Source organism: Chanodichthys erythropterus, chromosome 4, assembly GCF_024489055.1.
Source record: "Chanodichthys erythropterus isolate Z2021 chromosome 4, ASM2448905v1, whole genome shotgun sequence".
Classification (NCBI taxonomy): Eukaryota; Metazoa; Chordata; class Actinopteri; order Cypriniformes; family Xenocyprididae; genus Chanodichthys; species Chanodichthys erythropterus.
In genome coordinates this window covers 7,980,320-7,998,321 of record NC_090224.1, presented here as the reverse complement: position 1 = coordinate 7,998,321, position 18,002 = coordinate 7,980,320, and the positions used below count along the sequence as shown (strand labels likewise).

General features: G+C 37.2%; 1 protein-coding gene across 6 annotated transcripts in view; it reads left to right on the top strand.

Moving 5' to 3' along the window:
• The window catches only part of sipa1l1 (signal-induced proliferation-associated 1 like 1), a 78,457-nt gene that overhangs the window by 754 nt on the left and 59,701 nt on the right, over positions 1-18,002 (top strand). The gene's annotated exons all lie outside the window — the stretch shown is intronic.

The following is an 18,002-nucleotide window of genomic DNA, read 5'->3' as shown; positions in this document are numbered from 1 at the left end:
TTTGACTCCTATGTTTTTCATTGTTAAGTCAGGAGTTGCGTGCAGGTTAAATGAGATGCTTTGTAAAACTTGAATCCTTACAAATGAGCACTTTCAGTTAATGTCGTTCTGTAAATGTGAGTGAATTTTAAAGTGTGATTTCCAGGTCAGGAAAAGTCATGTGGATTAATACAATTTTAATGTTTCAGTAATATATATATATTTTTCTCTCTATGCCAATTTCCTTTTCTTCAAGTAGATAAAGCTTTTACTGTATATAATTCACTTAAAAATCCTTATACAATAATCACTGGAAAAGTTATGCACATTAATTGGTCAAAAAAGAGCCCTCCATTTTATATCAATAATTTTGAGAACAATGGCTGTGTCTCAAAAACTATTGAGCTGCCATCACCGGCTCTTTTCAGACACTGATAATCTATGGAATCTGTTGCATTAGCTGCAAATCAGATCAGGTGCCCAACCGGAGGAGTTATTGGGCTGTAGATCACATTGCATTTATTATGCATAACATTTTGTCACTTCGAAATTGTGAGGTTTGTGTTGTAGGTTGACTAATGGCCCTTTGCTCAGTTTTCTCCCTGTAAGGGCTTTACTGATTTGTCATTTGCATGTCTTTTCTTCATTGTGTGGGTGGTGTGTGCTCACTGTGTATTGGCCAGGCTCTAAATGCAGTTCGTGTGGGGGTGGATTTGAAGAGCTGGTCTCTGATTGAAGTGCTTTCTGCCATTCCCTTTTTAACTTTAAATGTATGGAAGATGCAGACCATCACCAGATCTTAAAAATGACCAAGGAAGAACTTATACCATCCCCTGAGATGTTGAGGTTGCTGTGTCCTTTGACAGAAGTGCGTTTTTGTTTAGTCTCGAGTCAGTCTGATCACTTTTAGACTTGAATTTTTGTTGTTCTTAGATCCATCTGTGGACCAGCACGGATCCCATAATTCCTTTTTTTTTTCTTTTCTTTTTTTTTTTTAAATATATAAATAGCATTGTTAATGTCTTTAGACATAATAAACAGTCAATGCTGCATTTATAAGATGAGTTTGATAAAGTCAGTAGCAAGCAGATATCGCCTTACTGAGTGAAACTTTGTTAGATTTAATGTTTTCTTTCCCCAGCCTCTATCTAAGAATGCCAAGGATGCAGTTATCTGCAGGCAGTGTCGCATTTCCAATATTAAGTAGCCTATTGAAAGGGAGTGTGTAGGTGGACACGCACATGTTGTGAAACATGTAGAAAAGGAAATGTGCGAGAGGAAAAAAGACGCCGGGGTGGATGATTGGCAGCAGAGGGATTATCAAGAGTTTTTCACATGTAGAGTGCTCCAGATTCTATAGATACCGATTGGATTAAGGTTTTTATCATTGCCACAGGCTTAACAAATTATGTGCAAGTTTGTGCATTTAACAGCTTCTCCTGTTGCTCTTCTATATGCTGTTGCTATGGAAGTTTGGTTAAGTTGTTAGGTTATGCAAGCATATTTTTCAAGATTTGGCAGGAGACAACCTCCAAATCTAATTCTGTAACAGGTCTGCATCAGATGTAATACATCAGATAAATTGTACTCTTTTTATTTCTTAATTCTTTTTAAAGCACCTTCCAAGCAAATTCCTTGTACATGTTGTACTTGGCAATAAAAGTGGAAGAAGATAGTGTATATAATAGTCCTACCTTTTTAATGCTTATCACATCCATTGGTACGTATTTACACACATATACGTATGTTGTTTACAAGTGGCTCGTGACTGTCTAGGGATGCACGATTTATCGCACGATACAAAAAATAAAATTGAACTTAAACGTGATTACCGCTTAAACTCGATTCTTAGTGCGATTATGAAATTGCAAAGGCTGCGATTCATTTTAATTTTTTTAATGCGTTTGTCAATGAATTATGGCTCCAAATGCTAATCCATCTGAAAGCACTGCGAGTTTGAGTCGCTTATAATGTACATTTGAAAAAGCAACACGCGTCAAACATCTTTCTAGACATAAGAAGCATTAACATCTTGTCCAACAAAAGACATTTAATAACATGTTTTACTCCAAACTCACTTCATAACGACAGTTGAGCATCCTTCTGTGAGATGAGGCAGTCATGTGTTTGTTAGTCATGTTTAATCAATCAAAGCGTTTCAATCTTCTGTTTATTCAACTATAGCGATATGATGCGAGTTATCTTCTTCTGCGGCAGTGCATATTTGGAGTTTCTGCACAAAAGCGCCCCCTGGCTTTCAGATGGAGAAGCATTTACTACTGATCACAGAGCCGTACAGCTCTGACAAGATACGCATAAAATAATCGCAGCCTTTGCCAAATTGTGTGTGATTTAATCGGGATAAATTGTGCAGCCCTATTCCAGTCTTACATATATTATCTGAAGTTATTTATTATTGCATACAATCCAAATGGCCATTGCTTTTGACATCTTTGTATATATCTGATTGATCTCATATATGATGCATTTCTTTGAGTTAAATAACGCGCTAGCAAAGTGCTCCAGTTTACCAGTGTTCATTCAGCGCTTCAGCGCGTGCAGCTCAAACAATGCACGACTAATAATAACTATGATTGGGACTGTCATATTACATAACATTAATGAGAACACTATTTTAACAAATCGTTGTGAATTCATTGGGTTTTGTTGCTGTTTTCAGCGCGTTGTTCCAGGAAGTGCGTTCACAGCAGGAGTACACATTCTGACAAGCACACATCTGAGGCGGCATTGGTGACACATTTCTATTAGTTCAGGGCTCAACACTAAGGATTTTTTTCTACTGGCCCTGTTGGGCCAGTGGTTCAAAGTTTTACTTGCCCCGCCAAAACAACAACAGCAACAAAAAAAGACTACAAAATGGGCCTATAAAATAAGCATTATTGTTTTCGTTGTCTTTGTTATATTTAACCTCAATATATAAGGTTATGACACCAAAAGCTACTAGATATAAGTAATAAAATATTAACAAATAATCATATTATGAGTAATGGCACAAATAAATACAACAGAACAAACATAAATGAAATAAATGGTGCTTTTCAAGCTTTTCATGTAGGTTTAAACAGGAGATTTTCAGGTACAGAAATTGTAATCTTATGTATAACTATATAACTATAGAATAGATTAAACTTTATTACAGTTAATCAGTCAAGAGCAGTTACAGATGCATAAAAATGTTTTTAATGTTGAAAATATAAAACGTTAAGTACTGTTATTTGAAATTATAAAAAAATGAAAACACTTTAAATGTGAAATTAAACCCGCCATTAGGTGGCAGCGAATCCCTGTTAATGAGCGAATCATTGAGATTCAACCGATTCATTCAAATGGCTGATTCATTCAGGAAGTGTTGCTCAGAGATGCAAAACAATGCTGTGGACTTTGGAACTATTTTAGTAGGCGAAATCGAGCGAAACAGACGATTTGGTGCATGCGTGCACTCAATGGGTGTGTTTTGTTTTTGTAAAGTGAGGGACATACATGATAATGTCAGATCTTTAAATCAAAAATTACGATATCATAGACGATATATAACGCACACCCGACAGCACTGGCCCGATCGGGCAAGTGACCGTTCCGTCTACTGTCCCGAGCGTCATTCACACTGGCCCACTGCAAATGCTGCTGTTAATGCCACTGCAGTAGATGCATATTGCAGTATTAAGGCTAATGATTAATAGATTAATTGGTTGCTTATTGGGAATTTGTAAATTGACATCCCTTGTATAGAACAGAATGAAGGTGAGTAAATAATTACAGATTTTTCATTTTTGGGTGATAAATCCCTTATCACCCAAGTCAATAGAGATGAAATCCAAATAAGTGACCACAGGTGACAATGACCGAAGCATTGTCACAAACAAGGGAAGGAAAGGACCTTTTTCCACCCACATTTCTATAATTAGTCCATAAAGTTCCTCGATGTCATTGCATTACTCCCGAAATTTTGACCTATTCTTAAAAAGGTAGATTTTTTTTAATCAGCTACTGGTGGTTTCAACCAGTACTAATTTCCAGCATATTGTTCTGCCACCTCATTTAATCTCCCATCTTCCTGGAAGCAGCAGCTGTTGATGCTGATCTAATGAATGGCAAAGAAACAGTTTCAGAATGTATCTGCATTATCGCTGATATTCCCACCAACTGTCTCGCCATCTGCCTAACGGCGCTTGTTGTGTTTCGTGCAGGAGAGCAGAGATTTTCAGCCTCTTGCGCTAGAGAGGATGGGTGTTAACATGGCACCCAAATGCTGAAATTAGTATTGAAGGCGCCCATCTTACTTTTGGACTCGATAATTACAGCCCTGTCTCCTCTACCACTTTGGGCTCCATCTTAATGCAGGCTGTAGCCTCAGATTTATGCAGCCATTAGTCAGGAAGACAGTCTGTTGAAAATTGAAGGTGAGAAATGAGAGCTGCGGAATTTTCGATGCTGGATTCTTACTATGTTTTTGATTCATGCAGACTCTCAGTATTGAGGCTTTTTGAAGTGATGTTTTTTCCTTTCAAAAATAAACCAAAAACCTAATGCCTTAAGTGTAAATTTGGCAGAATGAAACCTTTAGTCAGGATTGCATGGATGCGTTATCAGTATTCGGTGGAGATTCACCTTTCTATGAAAGCATATATGATGGTATGATGGTATTTTTAGAGACAGACACAATGTCTTGAGCAAACCTCCTTTAGGAGAATCTCTTCCCCACTTTCATGATGAAACATAAACTTCATTTAATAAATGGGAGCTTGTCAATATCATATTCTCATAGCCTTCCACAATTCTTTTTGATCTATTTAAAACCTAATCGCATTTTGAACACTGTGTCTTTTGGAACACGTTATTTGTATCGCATCCACTTCCCTTAGTCATAATGCGGTATCCTAGTAACAGCTTTGCGGTTTGGCTTATTGGTCAGCTAGTTCAACTATTCTTTAGAATCTGTTGTAATGATGTGGAATGTGCTCAGGCAGGTCTTCCTGTGTATTACATTCATCTCTGTGTGGCTTACATCTACACTGTAATAGTGGTTAGAGTTTTGCAAAACATTGTATTCACTAATGACATCATCACTGGCTTAAGACTAGCCAATAAGAGACTCTTTTTCTTGTATTAATTTTTATTGCTTGTGGATGCATAAGCCTGAACATTTATTGATGAGGATTTGATGGCAGTGATGTGTTCTAAACATTTAAAATCATATGTGTACTAGTTGAAATTATTAAAAACATTATTTTGTTCAATTATTTTAATTGCACATGCATTCAATTTGTGTAATTTCAGGCAGTTTACAATAAATACAGGGTAAGGCGATTTTAAAGAGAGTAATTAAAAGGCTTATTATATACAGAAGGGTACCCACTTCTTGTTATTCAGTACCTGTTTTGCTGCTTTTCCTAAATCCAATTGGGCTCTGGAGTTTGTGGGAGTGACTGCAACATTTCCGGGTTCAATTAGATAAGAATTAAGGGAGAAGTGGAGCTTTGGAGCTTGGCCACTTTTTTATTACTCTAGGGGGGGAATTGGTTTAAATTAGATTTTTAATCACAGACTCTGACGTTTGGACCCTAGAAAAATGTGCAAAAACTGTACCATCAGGACAAGAGTACAACAGCTTGTCAATGGGATACAATTGCATTTTTTTCCTGGCAGTATGTATATTTGACGCCATTTTTTCATGGTATTGAGTGACATGAGTCCTGATCAGGGGAACAACGGAAGACTGGTTATTTAGATTGTAATCAATGGTTGGGTGGAGTAGGGCTGCACGATCATTTTAGCATCTTCACAATGTGCGCATCTGTGATGTAATGTGCGATGTCAAGTATAGGGATCGTTAATCTGTACGAACAAGACACAGTTCAAAACGTACGTGATTCTCGGATTAATTGCAAAGTTATAATTGCAAATTATGACCTAAAACATGTATAATCATACAATGAAAGTTTGTCACTTTAAACATTTAAGCGATTTTAAACCATTTGAGTGCACAACCATTTTAGTTCTGATTTAATTTATATAGTGAAGACAATGCAGTGTTATTTTACATTTGATTATTCAATTTCCGTACCTGAATACTGTTAGTCTTACCTGAAAAATGTAAAGCACTATTTATTTCATTTGTATCTTTGTTGCATTTAGGGGGAGTTCAGGTTGATTGGGACATTTTTTCCCAGTCATCTCAATGGCAAAAAGTGTCTTAATCAACCTGAATTCATCCTATGCTTGTTTGTAATTTGTTAATTATTTTCTATGCATATTCACTCAACTACAAAGTCCCTCCAATGATTCTAGAATGATTAATTCTTTACAAATAGAGCTAATTTAAGTTCTCCATATTGCAGAAAAACAAAATACAGCAATTTGTGCAGCCCTAGGGTGGAGTAACGTTAGCTAGCAATATATGTTAGCTGTTTGACCTCACCTTGCAGCAGTTTTTATTGTCACAAGATGCAGGTCCACTTGTTTTAATTTGATTTAGGTTACTGAGATTTGCTTAAGAACTCCTTTACATGCAATTATGCAAGCTTATTTTATTTAGTGGTAATCTGCTTATAATGATCTCTAGCCTGTTGTGATATTGTTACTGTTTAATCCACTTTCAGCTGTAGTGTTTGTGAATGATAAATCGGTAATGGATTTGCACCAGGGCTAAGTGGTTTTGTGGTTAAGGATGTAGCTGTGCTAATAGACTTATAAACTTTGTGTTGCCAGCATTCTATTTTCAGTGTTTTTTCTTGTTCTTTGTGTGGACATTGCTCTTTATCTTTGATATGCTGATATCAGCAGAACTTCTGGCTGACCCGGTGAGCTCTTCCTGGCTTTCTTGAAGTAAATGGATTGCCAGGAAACAGAATATCTCCATGTGAAATCAATTCAATGTCATATGTAACACTGCTTTCGTGGCAGTCTGGTAGCAACATGGTTTTCTTTAGCAAATACTGTCACAGGTTAGAGAGCCATTATAATATGTAATACAATATGCCAGGACTTCCTAATACATTTTTAAAGGATAAAAAGGTCACCAAATTAAATCTAGACATTACAAGGTTTTTAGATGCACTATTGTATATGTACAAGTTAAACTTTGTGAAGGGTGAATTCCTTAAATAATAATAATTTAAATACAGTTTAACCGCAATCAGCCTTGATATATAATCGACTAGTGGTTCAGTGAATTGTGACATTGATTCAGATTGAACTTGAGTTTGAGACTGATTCATTAAAAAGAACTGACTCATTTGTTAGTGTTTCAGACATCCTAAGTCATGCTAAGGTTGTTGTCATGTAACAACAGAAAGATGCTGTATAGCTGTGCAGCAAACACTGGAATGCACTGTAGAGAAGCAATCTGCCGCATATCGATTAAAACAAATGTTTCTCATCTGTTGCCGATGGCAATTCGATATTCTCAAGTTTTTATTTTTGTTGCATTTGGAACTATTTTAAACTTTTGTAACTTTTCCAGCAGGAAATGTGCTGTGCTGTTTTTAAAAGGTGTGAGCAGAGGGCCATGGGTGAGGCTGACGATGTGGAATGAGTGAGAGGGATCTGGGCTCAATAGAGGTGAGGTCATCCATTTGAGCTGTATAGCAAAGGCCAGCAAACACAGGAACAATCAAATGTGCATGCCCCAGTACCCCCCTGCAGCCCCTGCCACTCTTTCGTGTGCATGTGAATTTAGGTTCTCTGTGACTCAAAGCAAACATTGTCACCAGGAAGTGAAGGTTAATGATTATTTGGGTAAAGAGAAATGAAACGCTACGCATCTTTTTTGTCAAAAACATGTTAGTTCTGACCTGGACATGCTATTTACAGATGTTCCTATATTGCTAAGAGTGAGACTGTGGGTTTTATACAGTATTCCAACTGGGTTAGTCTAATTCTGAGCATTTTACTGTGTACTTTGGTCTTTTAAAAAGAACACAGACTATCTGTGGATAATGCAGCCATATTGGTGAATACCTTTTGTGAGCATTTCCTCTGGTATTTTATTCTAGGAGCATCTGTTTTTACATTGTCATTCAGATGATTTGAAAAGAATGATTCACTCTGATGACAAGCTGCTTTTGGTGCACTCTCATTCAAAACAAGTGGGCCGTTTTCATTCGGGTCCAGTGAATGATTTGAACCTGCTTTGGTCAGAGCATTGGAAAGGTGTCTAGAAAGCTGCCATTTTGGAAGAGCACTCAGTCACATCTTGTGATCAGCTCTTGTGGTTGTGATCCCTACTGCTAGTGTTACTTCAAAGAAGTTCTGTCATGCAAACAGTTTTGCCCAGTACCTGAACCATAAAACAATGCCCTACAATAGCCACTTTTGGAGTAATTGCTAGGAAAATGGCTGCGAAGCACGTCAAACTCATTGAGCACTTTAACTCATTGTTTGCGTCTGTCATTGCCAAAGGCAACAAACATTTGAGAACAATAGATAGTTCTGCAGTTTGCAGTAGATTACAGTAGTAATAAAAAAAGCCAAACATTTTTTTTAAATTATTTTTTTTACATATATATATATAATATAATATTATGTATGTATGTATGTATGTGTGTTTATTATTTTAATTCAATTATTATTTTTAATTTTCCAGTGAATTCATTGTTACTGGATGTTTTTAATACCCAGCCAGCTGTTGTGAATTTTTTCTAGGAACTGAAAATTGGTCCAGTTCAGATGAACATCTGATGCAAAGTAAGCTGTAGACGGGAGCAAACTGCTATAATAGCCAGTCAATTAAAACCCAGAGCAGTGATTGATCAAATTTTATTTGTTTACCTCCCTTGGGTGATTGTAAGTGTGTTTACTCTCAGTTGAATACATTTACTCTGTGGCTTTGCTGCTTTTTTGCCCCAGAGTTGTGAACAGATGTGTTTGTGTATCTGTCTATGTGGTTACTGTATTTCAAAAACCACAGACAGTAATAAACAGGATCTCGCAGGCAACTCATTGTTTGCTGCAAGTCTAATGCCTTCAGGAAAGTTTTGTTAGGGCGTTTTCTCAGAAAATGAGAGCCACTTAAAAACTTAATAGTCATTGGAGTTAGACATTAGACAGTTTTTTTTAATTGTGTGTGTGTGCATCTTAAACATTGATAGAATCAAACCAGAAATTAAAGTGTTATTGATTTAGGAAGTGCTTTGACAGTACCCACTGGGCTCAACACTAAGGATTTTTTTCTATTGGCTCAGTCGGGCCAGTGGTTCAAATTTTTATTTGCCCTGCCAGAATTTTCACTGACCCCACCAGAAAAAAAAACTAGGTAAAAATTGTTCCTTGATTTGAAAAAAACATCCTTTCACTTCAGGTGCATAATGCCAAAAAAGTCATTGCAAACAAACAAGAAAATAGACTGAATTCAGTCCAGATTAAAAAAAGTCTAGCAAAAAGTGCAAGGTGCATGTGAATCAAAAGCTATCATTTTTGCACCATGCAGTTTATAAAATAAAAAGTTTTATTGTTGTTGTTTTGACCTATGCAATATTTGTATTGGAGTACATAATTTAGATAATACTTGATTGATTCCAACTTTGATACCACAGCAAAAACTACTTGCCTAACTAATATAAAGTTCAAACTAGGGATGCTCATTTCGGTTAAATTTCTCGACCGACAACCGACGCTCGTTATCCGATTATTAACCGTTAACTGATAAGATTATAATATTGTATAGCCTATATAATATGACATTAAATAAAAAATACAATTGACGAGTGTCTGTGTCTTCCACGGGTTTATTTTAACATGCAAACAGCAGCATAGAACAGATAAACAACAGAACCTGGATTCACATTATCAAATTGTCACGCACCTGCAGCGTTTCTGACAGCAGAAAAAAATAATTTAAATAAAAGGCATAAAATAAATAGGCCTACACTAAATATTTTTCACTTAAATGTTTAACAAATTAAGATGACAAAACAAAAACACGGTGAATCCATTGAAGCTTTTAACAACCGGTATTTTAGACATTTTTTCCGTCAAATAAAAATAGCAGGCCTACCTCAAGGATTGTTATTGTTATGACCACAGACGGTGCACGTGTGCACACCGAACGCGTCTTTCCGCGCTCATGGGCAAAGGAGTTTCTTTGAAAGGCTCGCGCGCGAGACTGAGCGGAATGCGGGAAATGAAGTATACCATGGCCCTGAATTGTAATGGACTGGAGCTCACGGTTCACATCGAGAGAAATGGGAACGCGGGGGCACCGCTATGCGACCGCAAAAGGCACTTTCACTTTCGTGATCAAAGTGCATGCCACTGATAAGCTTTGTATTATGCAGTATTACAGTAGCATACACATACCAATTAAACGCGCAGGTCTCCTCTCGTGCGTCCTCCCCACTGTGTCGCCGGTCGAGGCAATAATTTTCGTTTCGCTTTTAGATATCTCTTTTATTGATGCCATCAATGCTTTTAACTCAAAACAGTCCATAAACTACAAATCCTTCAGTCAAGCCAGCTCGCGCGTCAATCTGAGAGATCAGCCTCTTACCTTAAAGTGTCAAATTTCTCGGTTTCTGAATGGACGGTTTTGCTTGATTGACAAACGCTAACGTTCGGCCACGATTTATATACCATCGACCTGTCCTAAAACGTTAGCACGCTGTGATCGATTGCTTGGAAATGGTCAGTACTTCTTTTCGCTCGCTTCATTTTGCTTGTTGCTTAGCGAAATATGTCTGGCACGTGTGAAACTCCCGGTGAGTTAACAAATAAGCATATATGTATATATATAGCATATTTTTCTTTAACCATGCAGCAAAAAAAAACAAAAAAATCGTTTAACTGATAGTATTAATCGGTTAAAATTCTTACTTTCGGTTAACGGTTAAACGGTCAATGCGAGCATCCCTAGTTCAAACATTATAGAAGACAAGTGAGTCTTCAGTAATAAAATAAGAACAAATAAACCACTTAATAAACCAACCAACCAACAGCTCAAATAAATGCAACAGAACAAAGACACAAATAAAATAAAGTGCTTTAAGTTGCTCAGAAAACTGTACAGTACAGTAACAGTATTCAGGTTCAGAAATTGAATAATCAAACGTAAAATAACATTGCATAGTCTTTACTGTATAAATTAAATATAGATTAATCCTTGTTAAAGCTACAAAAGTTGTTTAATCAAGCGCAGTGAGTGAATTATTATTATTTTTTTTTCTTCTTTGTCCTTTGTTGTTTGATTTAACAGTAATGACACAGACAGCAGTAGGAATATTAGTCTGGTGTCACTTTAAGACCGAATGCCCGGACCGAATATAGTGTTACCACGTGTTTTAATATAGTGTTATGTTACACGTGTTCCTCAACTGTTTACATTCACTTAAAGGTGCTCTAAGTGATCCTGGGTGGATGTAACTTCCTGTTGACGCTCGAAGTGTTGTCGAACACCTCCTCCTCCCCCTCCCCTCCGTGCTTCCTGAAACAGTCATGAATGCGCATTTAAAATCATTCTTGTCGGTTATTGACTGGAGCATGTTTATTATGATTCGTGGTCCAGGCTGCACCAGTTTGTTTTTATTGCCGTTTTCGGAGCTTGTGGCGACTACAGAGACCGTGTTTTTTTTTACAGTGTGTTCAGGGGACAGGCAGCTAGCGGATAGTGAGGAGATGTTTGATGTATGTGACAAAAAATGTTTTGGCCTAAAAACGCGTGACATCACTTAGAGCACCTTTAAGATGTAACTGACTGTGTTTGAGGATACTCGTCAAGATAGGGATTTTGACAGAATTATGTGTGAATTTGTCAGATCAATCATGAAGACGTGATAGAGAACTCAGTATTTGTGTGCTGTCTGAGAAGCAGTTTTCACGGTGTGCACTTTGGATATATGTGCATAGTGTGCGAGTACCAAATTGAGTTCTCTTCTGCGTCTTCTTGCACTTGAATATTTAAACTGGCAAGACTAAAAACATGCAAATGATTAACTTTCGTGATGCAGCACTGGCCAGATCAGGCAACCGACAGTTCTGTCAGCTGCCCCGAGCGTTGTTCACGCTGGCCCTAGGCCATCGGGCAGTCCTTATTGTCGTGCCCTGACCCAGTATCTTACTAACAGTACAACATGTGCAGATTAAACTGATGAACCTAATTTGAAAAATCTGTGGGGAATTTGAGTTATCACATTAAAAGTACAGGATTGACTCTCTCACTGCAGTGGCTCACTTTTGAGAATAACAGATTACCTTGCACATGTCAGGTGCTCCTGGGCAGGTTAAGTACAGGTTTAGCTCAGTTGAGCATAAAGTTCCTTGCATTTAGATTTCTTTTGTATTACTCATTATACATAATGAAACTTCTGTAAGTTAATTATTGCAATACGGAGAAAAAAAAAAAAAAAAATTTCCTTCACATTTAATCTCAGATGCGAAGAAATTAACATGGGACATTCCACTCTGGATTAAAATTCTTACACTCTGAATTCCTGGCATCACTCCCTCACAATGCTGGTCTGTTCACACAAAGTTGAAATCTCCATGTCACCTGGTAGGGCTGTGAATAAACAAGTTCATTCAATTCCTAAAAGCTGGGAAAATTTAAGTATTACTTGCCAAACCTAGCATAACTTCTGTTCATACTTTCACTGTAAAAAAAAAATTATCCTGTTAATTTTAGAGTTAAAAAAGGCAATTTGGTTGCCAGAAATTGACCATAAAAACAAGGTGACAGTGTTTCAGGTATTACGGGATCGCCTTTTGGTGCCTGTATATTTTACAACTTAAGTTATAACCGTATTCCATTAAGTGATATAATGTTAATATACCAATCTACCTGAACTACCAAAATCTGCTTTTTACCTTAAAATGTACAGGTAACCACCATAATTAAACGGGTAGTAAAGTAGAAATCCACACAATGAATCGGAGTTTATCATATGTGGCCTGTCCATAAAACATGACCAGAGGGTAACACACATGACATGAAAGTAATGCATTAACTAAATAGCAGAAATGTAACACAAAGCACTAAACTCATAACTAAAATGAGAATAAACAAGATTATTTAGGTGTGGAGAGGGGCGCTACTGTTTTTTTTTTTTTTATGTGATCAAACTTACGATTTTTGCGTGGTTCACCTAGCAACCACATGACATAGTCAATCTCTTAATGAGTGAGATGACTTATTAAATAGCTTTTGTTACCTTGCTTGATGCAAAAGCACAGTATATGGTGACTAGGGCTGCAACAAACGATTATTTTGATAGTCGATTAATCTATCGATTATTAGAACGATTAATCCACTAATCATCGATTATTGCACTGATTAATCAGTAAGCTTTGTTTGATTATTTCATTTTAGCAGTTAGTTAACACATTGAGTTATACTGTACTTTAACTAGTAAATAAAACAAGGAAATCACTTCAGCTTTTGAAAGTTTATTTTTAATGATTTTCAAGCCAACTAAATAGACCAATATCCTTCAGGTTTTCTTTCCCCCTCAGAAGTCATCAATAGTCCAACTGTTACAATGACTGGTACAGTGTTTTTAAGTCTGGGAATTGTAATACCTTTTTAATAACAGTAAAAAATTTTTTTTTTTTTTTTTTAAATGCACCTCTCTAGATAAATAAATAAATAAATAAATATATATACACATTTTATATATATATATATATATATATATATATATATATATATATATACAGACACACACTAACTATCGAGTTTATGGTCATTGAATGGCTGAGGTAAATGTTACATTATGTGTGATATATTTGTTTGCAAGTTTTATTGACTTCTTTCTGCGGTTAAAACTCCCATTAAGTGATTACATTACAGATGGATTCATTTCAGTAAGTTCAGTAAGTTAAGTACTTTTTGATGTTCATTCATGTCTATTTCGCGCTGTAATAGAGAGGAATATGGTCACATGCCGCTTGAACAGAGGTGTTACAGCGATCTGCCACTCCAAGTTAAACAGCGTCACAACCACAAGTACTGTTTGAATCCCGTAGTAAAATTGACAGAATTTAAAAGCTGAGACTTAGTTTTATATCAAAAGTAACCTTATCTGTCGGGGTGCGTTGTCTGTGTCCTCTTTGCTCTGCGATGCATCTTTCACTGTGTGGGACGTGTGGCGTGAGAACAGTGAGTTTGAATGAGAGTTGGTGGCCCTGCATGACAGTATTCTGTAGTTATGCTAAACGTTATGTTTGTTATGTTTATGCTATGTTAATCTCCCACATTTCACGGGTTCGACTTTGTTTGCACTACGTACTCCAAAGCGCTGACTTCTTTTATTGGATTGGATCCGGCAGGGCTGCATTACAGTAATGCACTATAGCGCCCCACTGGTAACACCGCGTTATTGCAGGCAAGAGACTATTCGACAACAAAAATATTTGTCGACAATTTTTTATTGTCGACGTTGTCGATAATGTCGACTAATCGTTTCAGCCCTAATGGTGACAAACATCTGAAAATCTGTTTCTCGTTCACTGGCTTGATTCCCAATTTCATAACACCTGCCTGACTTTCTCAGGTGGGGTGAAAACTGTGAAACATCATCCTGTGTTTGTCTTGTTGCCTTAGAAACAAGGATGCAGCGGCGGTAACGGCCTTGCTGTGTAATGATGGTAATTAGCAGTAATTTTCTTCTGTGTGCCTGCAACATTCCTCTGATCTCAATAGACAGCGCTAGAGGAGAAAATGTCTGTTGCTGAGCCTTCTGTAGAATTTGTCAGAGGACTTGGAGGAACGTGAGCTCTGTTCCTTGTATGGCGCGTCACTAATGATGCCAATGAGTAATTCTGTTAGGAAGGCAATTATTGAAGACTTTGCTTCATGCGGTAGAACTGCAAATAGAGATTTCAGGTAGATGAAATGCATGCTTGACCATCAGTTGGTTATTTTTAACTCTGTGCAGTGATTCATATCTCATTTTCGCTCTCCCTCTCTGACTGAAAGAGTATAGGAAATGCATTAGTGGAAAAAGAAGCAAGCACCCAAGACTTCTCACCTAGAGACACAGACACAGACACAGACACAGACACAGACACAGACACAGACACACACACACACACACACACACACACACACACACACACACACACACACGTTTAAGTGCAGCTACCCTGCTGCTCTCTGAACTTCGCTCACATCGACCGGGGCTTGAAAACACAGTATTAAAAGACCATATGTGCTGCTTTGGCCTTAATGATAGATTGACATCTGAGAGCTGGAGTGATGTAACAGTCTTTATAAAACAGATGGATGGCGGTTGATCAATACAGTCTTGCTAAAATACATGTAGAGAAACGGATATGAAGTTCACCTAGCTACTGTAAATTACTGCACAACACCAACTATATCAGCGATTGAAAATTTAGTCATCATTTACTCAAATTCATTTTGTAATTTTTGTCATGACGTCTTTATGAAATTAAAAAAAATGTTGGCAATTGCCAGTTCACGTTTACTTTGAGAAAAATTTTACCTTGTAGATGTATATAATATATATATAATATTTTCTCACATGCAGTTCAAAACATTGCTGTTTATTTGAGTGGTCTGGCATGTTGATATCTGGCTAAAAGGTTAGTTCACCCAAAAATGAAAATTCTATCATTACTCACCCTCGCTTCATTCCAAAACCATAAGACTTTTGTTCATTTCCGGAATGCAAATGAAGATCTCTTGATAAAATCTGGGAGCTTTCCATAGACAGCCTATGCGTTTGAAACTTTGACACTTCAAAAAGTTCATAAAAACATTGGAAAACTAATCCATAGAAATTAAGTAGTTTAGTCCACATTTTCTGAAAAGACTTGATCGCTTTTTGCGATTTAACAGATTTCATTTAGGCTTTTACTTGCATATAAACACTGATCAGCAAACATAAACAGAAGCTCAACCGAACTGGAATGACACACGCGAACAAACCTCTTCCAGAAGCTCAAACGTCCTGTGTAACCAATGAGGTTCATTCTTTTTTTTCTTTTTTTTTTTTTTTTTTATGTTTGAGCTTTCGGAATTTTCATTTTTGGGTGAACTAACCCTTTAACCAGTGGCATGACTTTGGGGGCAGGACTACTTGACAGGGCGGGGTGGATAACATTGTATGTTTGGAAAACCTGATGATCCCATGAGTGCTGATTGCCTACACAACGCTGAAACAAATAATAACCTCTAGCGTAGCTATTTTTCGTGATCATCTCAATCCGTGATTTTTCTTAGCTCTGAATTGAATCCATGAAGTCTGACCTTTCTTGACAGGTGAATGTGTGATTGAGTGGCCTGTGTTTGTGCTTAACTGGTTTGGGGGAAAAAAACATGCTATCATCAATCATTATTGTTGCAGTTTTGTGCTGCAATACATATACAAGTATGCAATACAAATGGCATACTTTACCTATAAATCCTGCATTTTCTAAAATGGATGTCCTCAGCAGCATAGTCATTTCGTCAACATCTCTCCTGCCAAGTCAGCTCTAGGAAACAGCCATCTATTCAGATGAACTTCTTGTTCCTTGAGGCAGGGTTTACAGCATGCTTCTGAGCTGCCTCGTGTTCCTTCACTGTAGAGATGTATTGAGAAGTCCCTGCCCCCGCAGTTAATTGTTTTGTTTTGCATGGAGCAACCCAGATGTCTGTAGTCAAGGAATGGCTTGACCCTTTCTTAGGATGTTAGCTGCATGGATGAAGGCATTTGAGAAAGGGCTTAGCAGCAGGCCTTTCTTTCAGAGGTTTTTTTTTTTTTTTGTGACACAAAGCCATACATCTGTCAAAGAATCACATGGCTTGTGCCCCATGGACCTGCACTGCACTCAGGAGAGGGATTAACCAAGAGCCCAACTACAACTTTTCTCATAGTCATTAAACATGGAGTTCTCAGTCTCACTGTAATTGCCTTAGAAATGGGAGAATACAGATCATGTCATTGAAGGTTTTAATATTCATCTTGCCTACACCAATACATATAAATGTATTAGCTTATTATGAATATTACTGGCATTATGTGGTCTGAATTTTGCATTTTATTAGCCTCATATTGTTTTTTTTTTTGTTTTTTTTTATAAAAAAGTAATAAAGTTGCTACATATTAATAGAATACATTTTTTTTTCCTTTTTCTTCCCTGTTCGATAATGAAGCAGTTCATCAACAATCATAAACATTGCTTTTTCAGTGCACTTGAGGCGAGAAAGAAATTGAAACCTGAAATTGAGTCTCAGTCACTCAATTGGCACAGTTTCATTCACAATCCAATTATGATATTGTGACGCATCACAGTGTATTGAATTGTGACATGTATCACAATGTGTACTGTATCATGAGGTAGTTGGTGACCAGAGCTATTGTTGCTGTTTCCTGTTGTAGTTTATAAGCTATTGCAAATTGACAATTTTATTGTCGATTAACAGATTTTTGCTGGCTATACTGACTACTTGCCAAGCTTATAAAAATTGTGGTTTTGTATGCCTTCCATAATTATGCAAATAAAAGGAAAAGCACTCTAGGTAGTAAACTCTCTAGTAAATGAATGTCCCCAGGGCGCTGTGGCATCACCCCTGCAGCTGCACTTGTTTGTTACAGAGGACATCATGAAAACAATAGCAGCTAAGTAAAACAGCTGCAGCAGCAGGGCTTCAGGCCTGGATAAAGGCCGAGCTTTAATTAGGCCCAGTCCATGGTAAGTGGAATGACCTAAAGCTTTCATTAGCATGACTCTCCTCCGGCTTCCTCAGGGGGTCTCCATCACATTGCAACGGTATTGACCATCACAGCACCTAGCCAACACTAAATTCTAACACCATGCAAATGTCTTATATGGCTGTTACTTTAAACTCCGGATGTGTCCAATTACACCTCATCGGAAGGATGGTAAGAGTGCTTTAAGTGCAGTTGGAAAATAAAGGATAGCACCTGTCATCAAGAGCAGCTGGGATTATGTATAATATCAGATGTAAGTAAACAACGAGAGTTAAAGCAAATTCTTTCCTTAGCGTTTAGATCTGTGGCTTAATCAAAGTCGACTAACATTATTAAAACCAAATCACCTTTTAA